The 12,274-nt window shown below is 39.1% G+C and overlaps 1 long non-coding RNA gene across 2 annotated transcripts; it reads right to left on the bottom strand.

Annotated features, from left to right (window-relative positions):
• Window positions 1-4,103: 4,103 nt before the first annotated feature.
• Window positions 4,104-7,672, bottom strand: LOC108267956 (uncharacterized). 2 transcript variants are annotated; one of them, XR_001813213.3, is made up of 4 exons: window positions 7,157-7,672; window positions 6,259-6,364; window positions 5,254-5,434; window positions 4,104-5,132 (listed from the first exon to the last, which is right to left on the bottom strand). It is a non-coding gene; the product is annotated as an uncharacterized LOC108267956 (long non-coding RNA). The 2 variants fall into 2 exon arrangements; XR_001813214.3 differs by lacking the exon at window positions 6,259-6,364 and having other exon boundaries at window positions 7,157-7,613.
• Window positions 7,673-12,274: the final 4,602 nt, after the last annotated feature.

The following is a 12,274-nucleotide window of genomic DNA, read 5'->3' as shown; positions in this document are numbered from 1 at the left end:
ACTTACCGGCAAAATTTTGGAGAATAATACAATGGAGGAAGCTCACACAGACAGTACACCAAGCTCAGGATTGAACCATGGAGCTGTAAAGCAGCAACACTACCCACTACACTACCATGTCACCCACACGCAGGCTCGGGGAGTAACGGAGTACATGTAACGGCGTTACGTAATCAGGATACAAAAAACTGGTAACTGTAATCTGTTACGGTTACGTCTAAAAACAAAGTAATCAGATTACAGGAACATTTAGTAAAAAATGGGAACACTATCAGAATTAATTTTTTTTTATTATTTACAGTAAAACAAAATGAATATGTTGACATAACACCATATAGACAACTGCTAGATTATAGTTCTGGTTCTCTCCTGCCAGTCGAGGCTCACATGCGCAACCTCCTGGTGCACGCACGAATAAATCTTGCGGAAAGTTAATCTGGAAGAAATGAACACACATTGTTCTCTGAAATGCTTTTGTGATGTAATGTTACCCGCATCAGGGACCATGAGATTTTATTTATTTATTTATTTATTTATTTAAAACAAATCCAAACTTTGAATATGCTTTTAATCTCTGAAATTAGCTCTAAATAAAAGTATTTTAGATCATATTGCGTTTCTCTTGACTTTATTTACATATGTGACCTTGAATTAATCCAAAACTAATCAGATTACATTGCTTTCATATTGTGATACTTGAATTATGTTACTGAATGCATATTTTATGAAGTAATTTGTAACAGTAATGGAATGCATTTTTAAAGAAACCCTCCCACTCCTGCCCACATGACAGCTATATGACCAAAAGTAAATGGAGACCTGACCATGACAGCCATATGTGCTTCTTCCCCAAACTGTTGGAAGCACACAATTGAATAGAACGTCTTTGTATGCTGTAGCATTATAATTTCCCTTCACTGTAATTAAGAGACCCAAACCTGTTCCAGGATGACGATGCCCCTGTGCACAACCTGAGCTCCATAAACACATGATTTACCAAGGTTAGAGTGGAAGAACTCGAGTGTCCTGCACAGAATTCTGACCTCAACCCCACTGAACATCTTTGGGATGAACTGAAATGCCGACTGTGCTCCAGACCTCCTCACCCAACATCAGTGCCTTGCCTGACCTCAATAATGCACTTGAGGCTGAATGAACACAAATTCCCAAAACCACGTGCCAAAGTTTAATGGAAAGCCTTCCCAGTGTGGAGTGGAGGTCATAATAATAGCACAGGGGTACTAAATCTGGAATGGGATGTTCAACAAGCAAATACGGGTGTGATGGTAAAGTGTTACATCCTTCACTTTGACCCCATAAAAAATAATCTGCATGCATATTTGTGCATGGTGCCCTGGTGTCTCAGGCAGGGTGTATTCTGGTTTTGTTCCCTGTGTTCCTGATCCATCAAGAGCCTAACCAGGATATAGCGTTTACACCAGTTAGATGAGTGCATGAAAAGGTTATGAGGTCATTCACGGCTTTATCTATGGCAACGTTATTGCAGCTCAGGTGGTAGAGCGGGTCGTCCACTAATCGCAGCGTTGGCGGTTTGATTCCCGGACCATGTGACTCTACTTACTAAAGTGCCCTTGGGCAAGACACTGAACCCCAAGTTGCTCGTGATGGCAAGTTACCGCCTTACATGGCAGATCTGCTACCATTGGTGTGTGAATGTGTGTATGTGAATGGGTAAATGAGATCCAGTGTAAATGCTAAGGTTAAAAAAAAAACATATAAGTGCAAACCATTATTAATGGCTTGTCATGATATTTGTGCTAACAAGCCCCATTAGTGCTTCTTAGACATTTTAAAAATTGTCCCAGAACTGATAGAGAAAGGGAAAAAAATTAATATTATATCATTGTTAATGATGTAACATTGCTGGTATCGTTGTCACATGTCACTAAAATCACTTAATGAAAATTGTCATTGCAATTCATGACAGCATATGACATTATCAATGATATGTTTAGGACAGGGTTGTGAAAAAGGTCTCGTGTAAAGTATTTTTACTGGACTGAGTAGTATACGATTAACCTTCTTTTTTTTTTTTTTAAATAAAATTGTGATCTATAGTTCATTTACTGGGATTGGAATTAAAACTGGAAGGAAACACACACAGCCATTACACAGATCATGCAAGCCATAGAAAAATGTACACTAATACAGTACATTCATTAATACACCACCTTACTGGTGTGTTTTCATGTGAGTATCTTCTGTTGATAATGTTGGCTTGTTAGAGCAGTGTGACGTGTGCAAATGAATATTTCATTAGCTCTGCGGCTGGATGCAGATCCACGCCCACACACTGATGCTGTAATACGCCACTGACAGTTGCATCAGCAACCGTATAGATTATTCTCACACCGTGTTCCCGGGATAAGATCCTTATTCACCTGGACCATGACCAGCACGAAGCTGCTGCGGAAAGAGAGAGATGTTGGTGTGATTAAATATATCCACAGACACAGTTTAGCACGTACATGTACACACACACACACACACACACACACACACACACACACACACACACACACACACAGGAGCCTCACTGTCATTTAAAAACCCTGTGTGTTAAAATCCAGGTGAGGGGCAGCATGGGAAACTTAACCACATATACACTGGGAAGACACACACAAAAATTCGACCCAGTGCATAGAAAAAATAAAGTCAGACTCCTACACTTATTTCTGCTGTTGAACCATTTGTCAGTTTGCTGACTACAGAATTACCACACATTCAGACAGACAGGCAGACAGACAGGAGAGTCGAGGGTGGAGGGGTTGTAGCGTGCCTGAGGAAAGGGAAGAAGCAGAGGGAACTGGATTGAGCCAGTCACGGAAAGAACCGGCGGTGAAAGATGAAAACAGAGAGAGATAACGTACACTGTGTTCAAAAGTCTTCAAGGGCAGAATACACCTACTGAGCGTAACAGCTGGATTAGGAGATTCACGCTGAGTACAGCTGCAGATATACCGTACAGTTTAATATACATGCACTCAAAATCATACACCCACACACACACACACACACACACACACACAGGAAACTCAGAATCTAGTTCACATGCAACACACTAATCCTTCTAATGCAAAAATATAAACCGCTCTGATGAATGCAACCACAAAGCTTCAAAAAAAGGACACTATCACACAACAGCACCAGTAGACTAAGGTATGATAAAAGAGCAGAAATGATAACGTAATTATAATATAATAATATTATGTGAGCGTAGGTGAAGTGTATTTTTAATATATTCACTTTACAGAGAATTATGAATATGTGTACTGTAAATATCACATTCAGCTCTCTGTTGTCTCATAATGTTTCTAATAAAAATATACATGCTAACCTAACAAATAATGTTAGAAAAAAAAATCTAAAGAGCAACGTTGTCATTCAAGCAAGAAGTCAGAAAAAGTATAAACAGAATTTGTTGGATAGCAAGAATAATTCCATCCATCCATCTATTTTCCATACCGCTTATCATGCAGGGTCATGGGGAGCCTGGAGCCTATCCCAGGGGACTCAGGACACAAGGCGGGGGACACCCTGGACGGGGCGCCAATCCATCGCAGGGCACAATCACACACACATTCACACATTACGGACAATTTGGAAATGCCAATCAGCCTACAGTGCATGTCCTTGTGGGAGGAAACCGGAGTACCCGGAGGAAACGCTCGAACCACGGGGAGAACATGCAAACTCCACACACAAAAGATGGAGGCGGGATTCAAGCCCCCAACTCCGCAGGTGCGAGGCAAACATGCTAACTACTAAGCCACGAAGAAGAAGAATTTGCAATAAAATGCAAGAATAATAATATTATTTTATGGTATTTTGATTCATTCATTCACTCATCTTCAGAACGTAGAAGAAAAACTGAAAATACATCATCTGTGGTGACCCTCTCATGCTACACAATCGAGTTAGTGCTACAGTTATCTTTGTGCATTTGAAGTTGGATAATCCACAGGACTACAGTGTGGAAATTGCAGATGAGTGCCCCTGGCATTACCTCAGAGAAATGTTTCAATAAGCTGGATTTTTCTGAACTAGGACCGCCTCTGACTCTACAACACAAACAAAGTGCAATTATTCAAAACATACCAAATATCCTGCGGTTCAAGTTTAATGATTTGTGTCTCATTGATTATACTGCATGTACTCTAGTTGTTTTTAATAGTCCTACTTTGAATGGTTTGCTGAATAATTAAACATAACCTCATCTCCCATGATTTGTTTACTCAGCATCCATTCAGCAAAGCCTACAGAGAAATTCTCTTGACTTATTACAAGAAAAATGATTTTATTTTATTCTTATTTTTTTGTTTTTACTTTTATTTTGTTTATACCATATATGGGTCAAAGACAAAAATAATTCCTTAAAGTAAAAACTTAATGTAGGATCATTAATATGCCTACCGTAAATGCTGCATATCTTATAACTCTTAATTGTCTCTTGTCTCATAATTATTTTTTTTTTCCAAATTGTGTATATTATGCCAGAAACAATGCAATTTACAATGTACAATGCAAAATTGTCATTCAGAATAATTATCTAATATATATTTATAACACTAATTTAAAAAATGAAGTCACAAAAAAGTATCAGCAAAACTTGTAACAAGAATAATGCTTATTTTATTTTAGTTTAATAATAAAAAAAAACAGTAATAGCTGGATAGTTGTTGACAGTAATAGTAATAGCTGGATGAGTATTAATATATGCGTCAAAGATAAAAATAATTTTTAAACAGCTTAATTAAACTAATTTACGTTATCTAATTAACCTGTTTTACAAAAATCATTTTTGCTCTTGACCCATATACAAACTACTGCAGATTGACATTACATGTGCGGGCGGATTACACATTCATGAGTCTGGTCATTTTTTTGTGTGCACATCATTTTAAAGCATCTGCTAGAGGGAAACACTTCAAATATGCGGTGTCCAAGGTGTGAGGGTCAGCGATGATATTTCCCACTGCTTCTTAACTGAGAGTGCTCATATTTGGTGGTTTTGTAGATCTGCTCCTAAGGCACGTCTGGCGTTCTCGGCTTTTTCGCAGTGAAATCAATATTAGGTTCCAGTCATATGTGAAGGAGGTGTGCCGCGCCCACTAAAGACCACAGGAAAAATATTTCAACACATCTGTTAAACATCTACCAATTTTTACTGTTAGGCCTTTATCATTGTCTTGCTTTTTGTTTGTCAAGTGTGTGTGCTCAGGGTGCTCAGACCTCAGTGTTTTGTAAACTCCACGGTCTTTAGTTATTTCAGGTCAAGGTTGTTATAGCTGCACCAAAGATGTTAAACTTAGGATATGCAGGCCTGTCACCGTTCCTGTTGAGGCTGTGGTGAGGGGTCTGGAGACGCTGTTACTGATGTACAGGAACAAGGGCAATAAGAAGAGCCCCCATCCTGGTGGAAGTAGGACAGTGAAGTGTGAAGTGCTTGGAATTAAATAAATTATGTCTTAATTCTAATCTGAAGTTCACAAACAAGTAATGTAGATCCCTGGCAGGTTTGGCAAAAATATGACAAAATGTACAATTTTGAGTATAATCATAATCTAAAATACTCAAATGAAATTGTATCAAACTAATCAACAGAATATATCAAAAAGCTTAATATGCATATATCTTTGATATACATAAGGTCTGGGTTTCCCTTCAGGTCGTAGCAATCAGTTGGTTGATATCTAACGATAATGCTAGGTTTCCTTCAGAAACCACACTGTTGATCTGTATTACATCACACGTCAATCAGTTGTACTGTCTTTTTATTTCTAAACCATCACTGTTCCACAAATGTTCCCATGTACTAGAAGTAGGAGCAGGAGTTTAGTAGCTAGAAGACGGACTGTCGCAGCTTTACATACTAACTAGCATCATGATAACTAGCTAGCACAAAGTATGGCAAATAACAAAAGAAATGATCATTTAACACATTAAATTCATTTCCCTTTCCTCGCTGAGGACTCCAGAGTTTAGAAAATGCTTTTACATGGTTCCTGAACTGTTCGCAAGCAGAAGCCGCTAGTTTTTGATAAGATTATAGTGCTACAGTTGGTGCTACACTTTTAGAAAGACTGTTTGTAGCTGCAGTAACATAAATGATAACAGGAGCTAACTTGTTTCATTTTACATTAAATATAACTAAAGACTGGTAAATAGTTGACATGCTGGTCTTTAATTATTAATAATAATAATAATAATAATAATAATAATAATAAAAACACACACTGTTGGCATATTCCTGTGGTATAACAGGAATAAAACACTTGTGGACAGGCTGGGAAAATATCCACTTTGCATGTGGCCAAATCACCACTCAACACTGATTACTTTTCTGCAAGACACAATCACAATTGCAGTGTGTCCCATATACTCTGTAACTGTCTGTATGATTGACCCTCAATACAACCCCCCCCCCCCCCCCCCCAAAAAAAAAAAAAAAAAATCCCATTTACACTCTGCAATTAATCAAAACCATTACGCTATAGCACCTCCATCAGCCTAATGAAAACAAACAAAGAGCAAATCATTAATTTTCAATAGGCTGTTATGTTGAACACATCTTAACAATTGGGTGCGTGATGAAAGCATTCACACTCATTCACAGAGCAGTCACTAACATGAAGCGATCAATCTGAGAAACAGCGAAACAGCTGTCTGCGGTCACATTAAAGGAAAGCGGCACAGTTGGACTGCACAATGATGACTAGGAAACAATGTGAAGAACTATTCTTAGATTAAAACAACAAGTCCGAGACACAATTCTCTGATCTAAGAGTATACAAATTTAGCCCCCCCAAAAAATAGAAGCTAGGTAAACACAGACACAGACGAAGGTGTGGACAAACAAGGCCAAGGGCTTTGACTCAATAATTATAGTGTGTGTGTGAATGACCATCAAAGGTTTAGTCATACAAATGCTTACAAATAAACACACATATTCACATTAATCAAATATTCTCTCCCATTAACATACTAGTGAATGCTGTGATTAATGGCATAGCAACTGTCTGGTGGACCTCAGGCACAAAAACACACACAACACAAAGAGAAAGGCAATCAGATGCAACCTTAAGCTTATTAAACTCACACACAAACACACAAACAGAAAGCCACACTACATTACCCTTCAACTCATAAACAAAATCACTCGCACCCACACACCCACAAGCTAAAAAGGAACAGGAGTGTAGCAGATGGATCTGAATCTAAACTGCAACAGAACGTATAACACGTCACGCAAATACACACACTAACACAAATATAGAAACAGGGAGCTACATGCATCATCAACATTGCCTTTGGCCAGACATACACGGTAAGATTACACTAAATACAAAGTCACTGGGGAAAGATGTCTTCTTGGAAACCTTCTTCCTAGAGCACATGTCCCTGTGCATGGTAAACATACTTCTCAGGTTACACTCTCTCCAAAACACTCACGCCCCCATTCAACCCCTTCTCTGCTTCTCACTTTGGAACTAGACTCTCTGTACTCATCTTTCGATTTCATCCTCGTCTCTTTCTGTAAATATACATGTTCCTCTTTCCCATGCCGAGGTCACTCCATAACAACGTCTTTTTCTCTTACGCACAGACAAGCACCCCTTTAGTCATCATGCCGCATTTCTTATTTTTCCCCTTATTCTTCTTCATCCATCTGTCTCCGCTTAGCAACACTGGGTCGTTTGCGCAACTCACTGAGAAGACAGTCTGCTCGTTTAGCTCTAAATGAGGTACCCATGCGAGAGCAGGTCACATAATTATTCAAATTGTGCCCTACTTCAAAGTGCTACCCAATTAAGAAGTATTTGTTCATGTTTGTTACTGCAGTTGGAGTTCCTTCGTTTATACTGGCTGGACTAAAGTATGTGTGTGTGTGTGTGTGGAAAATAAGCTCCTTCCTAGCAATGGTACTTGATTCAAGGAATATGATTTCGCAGCGGTAGCAAGAAAGCGAAGCAAGAAAAGCTGCCCTTGCTAGTTTCTCAACCAAGATGCCAGCAGATCTGAGTAAAAAGTGGACCAGCTTATCCATCCTTGCATCCCATTTTGCACCCCAAATTCTTTGGCAGCAGACTACACGCAATACCCCACACCAGGCTTGCCTCAATTTCCAAATGTCCTGGAATGCCCTGCCCCAATCTTCCCAATCTCTCTGACGTCTATTGCTTCATTCAAATCTTAAAACCTTTCCCTCCGCTCAATATTCATTTTAGGTGTTGTTTCCACTTCTTAAAGTTTTTTTATTTTATTTTGTTTTTATAAAAGGTTGAAAGAAAGGCATTAGTTAAATAAGGCACTAAATAAATAAATACATAAATATATGCAAATCTTTCCAAACCATTAGTCAGAAAGACTGCTGCTATTCTTTCAGAAGGTGTCTAAAATTCAATCTGTTTTTACTTGATGTTATTGGGATCTATTTTCCAGCCACTGGGCAGCAAATGGGCTTAAAAGCTTTGGTTATTTATTAACCCCATATCTGTCCTGCAAATCTCTGCACCTTTCTCTGCCTTGTTATTACCAAGAAAGCGTAGCATGAATCAGAGAGAGAATATAGACCAGAGTCATAATCAATCTGAGTAACTCCCTTATCTACACCTGTAAGAGTTGCTGATCAGTGACAATGTGTTGGAGTTTAAACCCAAGGCCGGACATCACATCTTACTCCAATGATCATGACTCACAATCCGCCCTACAAAACTCCTCCAATTTGTCGGCTTCGTGCCTATCAGCCATTCTTTATGTTTCCGTTGTGCTAATGTCTCAGTTTTGTAATGCAGATGTGGCAAATCCAGATCTGGCAGTAGAACAGCACAGGATTGTGTAGTGCTTTCTCTGCTCTAACATGCCTGATCCATGCACTTAATGACCTGGATAAGCTGTATAAGAGCAGAGTAATTGCACCAGACTTATTGAAATCACACATCTTCTTAAGCAACTTTTCATTTCCATGTTGCTCTTTCATTCTCTCTAACCCTGCTTTTCTAAGCCATTTTCCCCTGAAGCCTTGCAGTACACACATTATCTCCATTATGACACAGGTCGAGAAGATAACACTTTATATTAAAGCAGCCTTCAGGGCTTGTAGCTTCTTCCTGCTCATTTCCTTACATGTCAGTGTGATTTTGCTGGTAGGCCAGAGAGCTGCATTTTATTTATCTTTTTTGCCTTTTTTATTTTGGTTAAATTGAAGAAAAAAGCAGCACACACACCTTGAAGATTTAAGGCAATTTATCTAACATCAGGTCATATATATGTAAAGCAGTAGTGTTACAGCAGTGGCATAATTTCTTCACACCATTCTCAATCCCAGATTAAATATTTACATGGTATGGTACAATGAAACAGCCTATTTGAGCGAATACTGTAGTGTGCCATGGCTATCTGCTCCTTGCTGAGCTCGCACTTATCTTGTTTGTTGTTGACCTAATGACCTTATGGAAGCAAGTCATGAGTGCAGCATGTGTGTGGTTTTAAAACAAGCAGTGGTGGAGGAAGTACTCAAACTTGGTACTTGAGTAAAAGTACAAATTACCAGAGAAACATGTACTCTACTAAACATAAAAGTACCACATTAACTACCTTACTTAAGTAAAGTACTTGCCTAATGTGTTACCTATGACAACTATCTATATTTGAATTAAAGCATAGTAAAACCATTCTACCTCAATATGTTTCTTCAAATTTGAGTGCAAATTCTTGAAAGCCAGCAACTCATGTTTTCGAGGGAGACAAAGGATGCACCGAAATCTCCTCGAGTCATTCTTAGAACCTGTTATCTCGAATAACTTTTTTAAATAGGGCCATGGGTGGCACATATCAGATGGCTGAGAGAGTGCCTCTTCTGAACCCATTTTTTCAAGTGTCAGGCTACAAATGCTGCAAAAGGTGCACTCTGCTCTGGTTGAAGAAGGGATCCAACCTGATTGGTTTAAACGCTCTCCTTATCCTTAAATGTATACATTTTGGCTCCCAAAAAAGTGATCATGATATGTAACGGAAATTGTAGAAATGTAGTGGAGTAGAAAGTATAGATATTTGCTGCAAAATGTAATGTAGTAAAAGTTCAAAGTATCCACTATTAATTCTACTTGAGTAAAGTACATATGCCTGAAAAATGTACTTAAGTACAGTAACGAAGTATTTGCATGTCGTTACATGAAAAGACCACACTTCTGTCATCCAAGAACAGGAATCAGAGGCTACAATTGGCACAGGCTCACTGAGCAGCTGAAGATCCAGGTGACATTTTTCCACTACTCAAGTGTTCATACCCAGTATTCACTGGATTTGCTCTGGATTCACAATGACCTTGACCAGGATGAAGGGAAAGAAATTACTGAAAGGAATGACTAAATAATGTGATAAGAGTGCATCGCAACTGACTAGCACTTATACGCATGCATAAGTGTGCGACTGAGTAAAATATTAGTCTACTGTTTTTCTATATCTTATTTTGCGCAGGACACAACTGTTCTAATACAATTCAATTCAATTTTATTTGTATAGCGCTTTTGACAATGGACATTGTCTCAAAGCAACTTTACAGTAACATATAAATACAGGATACAGATTTTAAGCGTGTGAATTTATCCCTACTGAGCGAGCCAGTGGCGATGGGGGCGAGGAAAAACTCCTTAAGATGATATGAGGAAGAAACCTTGAGAGGAACCAAACTCAGAAGGGAACCCGTCCTCATCTGGGTAACAACGGATGGTGTGAAAGTAAAGGGAAGTGAATTATGTTTTTATATGAAGTCTGTTTGTGGTACTAGTCCACTGTTCACTAAAGGCAACTTGAGTGCAAAATTATATGAGGTAATTTCAGCAACAACAGCGAGAATGTCCATGTGAAATTGAGGTCCAAAACCATTTCCATGGTTCTTCAACAGGCACTGTCCTCAGCAATCTCCGGGCTGCACTGCTTGGGGTCGTGCTCAGTGGCAGAATGTAGCCTCCAGTTGATGAGAGCTCCATACAGAGGTAGATCATCAGGATGGATCAGGCAGGTCTGAAGACCAGAAAGGGTCAGGATCACTGGCATCTCCATAATATCATGTGTGGCTCAAGAGAAGGAGAGAGGGAGAGGGAGGTAAAGAGAGGGAGAGATTATTACGGATGCTTACTCTCCTGTAATGTAATACAGACCTCTGTAACTGAGCTATAATGTTGCTTTATTGCATCTCTAGTGAATAGTATGGTGCAAATAAACGATCAGACCTGAACGTGTCCAGTTGTGTCCGTATGTCAATATGTGAAGTTGATGAGGATAAGAATGTGATTTAGTCTATGTGCATGGGACTGTTATGTAAAGTGTTTTCTTTGATGGCTTGATTTCTTGGGCTATTTATTATTTTTTCGTTTATCAGTGAGGAAATCTAGTGTCCTTACCATATTAGTCAATGTCCTCTCCCTCCCGCTTTCTTATTACCTCTGTACAAAATGACCTTTGATCATTACAGATACACTTAGTGTTATATTGTCAGCACTTTGTGTCCTATTCTCATCACTGCATCACCGTTGTTAAGGGAACCAAAAATGACATTTTCCCCAAATTTCCATTTAGTTGTTCAGAAAAGTTCGCCCTGTGAAGTTTCTTTGGTTTTGCACGGGCGGTGTGAGGTGATGTAGTTAACAAATAAGCAAGCCTAGATTAGTCATGTGCAATCACACACCCAACTTAAAAGATGTTGGTCAAACATTAGGCTCAGTAATCTCATTCAGACCTAAACGGATTCATCAAGCAACCAGATAAACTTTAAACTCATTTTATCATCTCAGTTTGATTGGGATGCTTGTGTGGTGTCAAAGCAATCTTTCAGGTTTCAAGAGGGCTGTTTTTACATTTATGTTCACAGCATTCAGCAAAAAACTCTTCAAAGCAACATACAGAAATAAACGGAAAAACAGACTATATGGCCAAAAGTATGTGGACATCTTGAATATTGAACATCCCATTTCAATGCCATGGGCATTACTGTTGAGTTATCTGCCCTTTTGCTGCTATAACAGCCTCCACTCTTCTGGGAAAGCTTTCCACTAGATTCTGGAATGTGGCTATGAAGATTCATGCCCATTCAGACACAAAACCGCAAGAGGTTGGGCACCGAAGCCAGGTGCAAAGACCTGGTGCACAACTATCAACCCAATTCATCCCAAAGGTGTTCAGTGGGGTTGAGGTCAGGGCTCTGTGCAGGACACTCAAGTTTCTCCACTCCAACCTTGGCAAACCATGTCTT

Source organism: Ictalurus punctatus, chromosome 7 (genome assembly GCF_001660625.3).
Source record: "Ictalurus punctatus breed USDA103 chromosome 7, Coco_2.0, whole genome shotgun sequence".
NCBI lineage: Eukaryota > Metazoa > Chordata > Actinopteri > Siluriformes > Ictaluridae > Ictalurus > Ictalurus punctatus.
The sequence above is the reverse complement of the archived record's forward strand: the minus strand, read 5'-3'. Positions and strand labels throughout refer to the sequence as shown.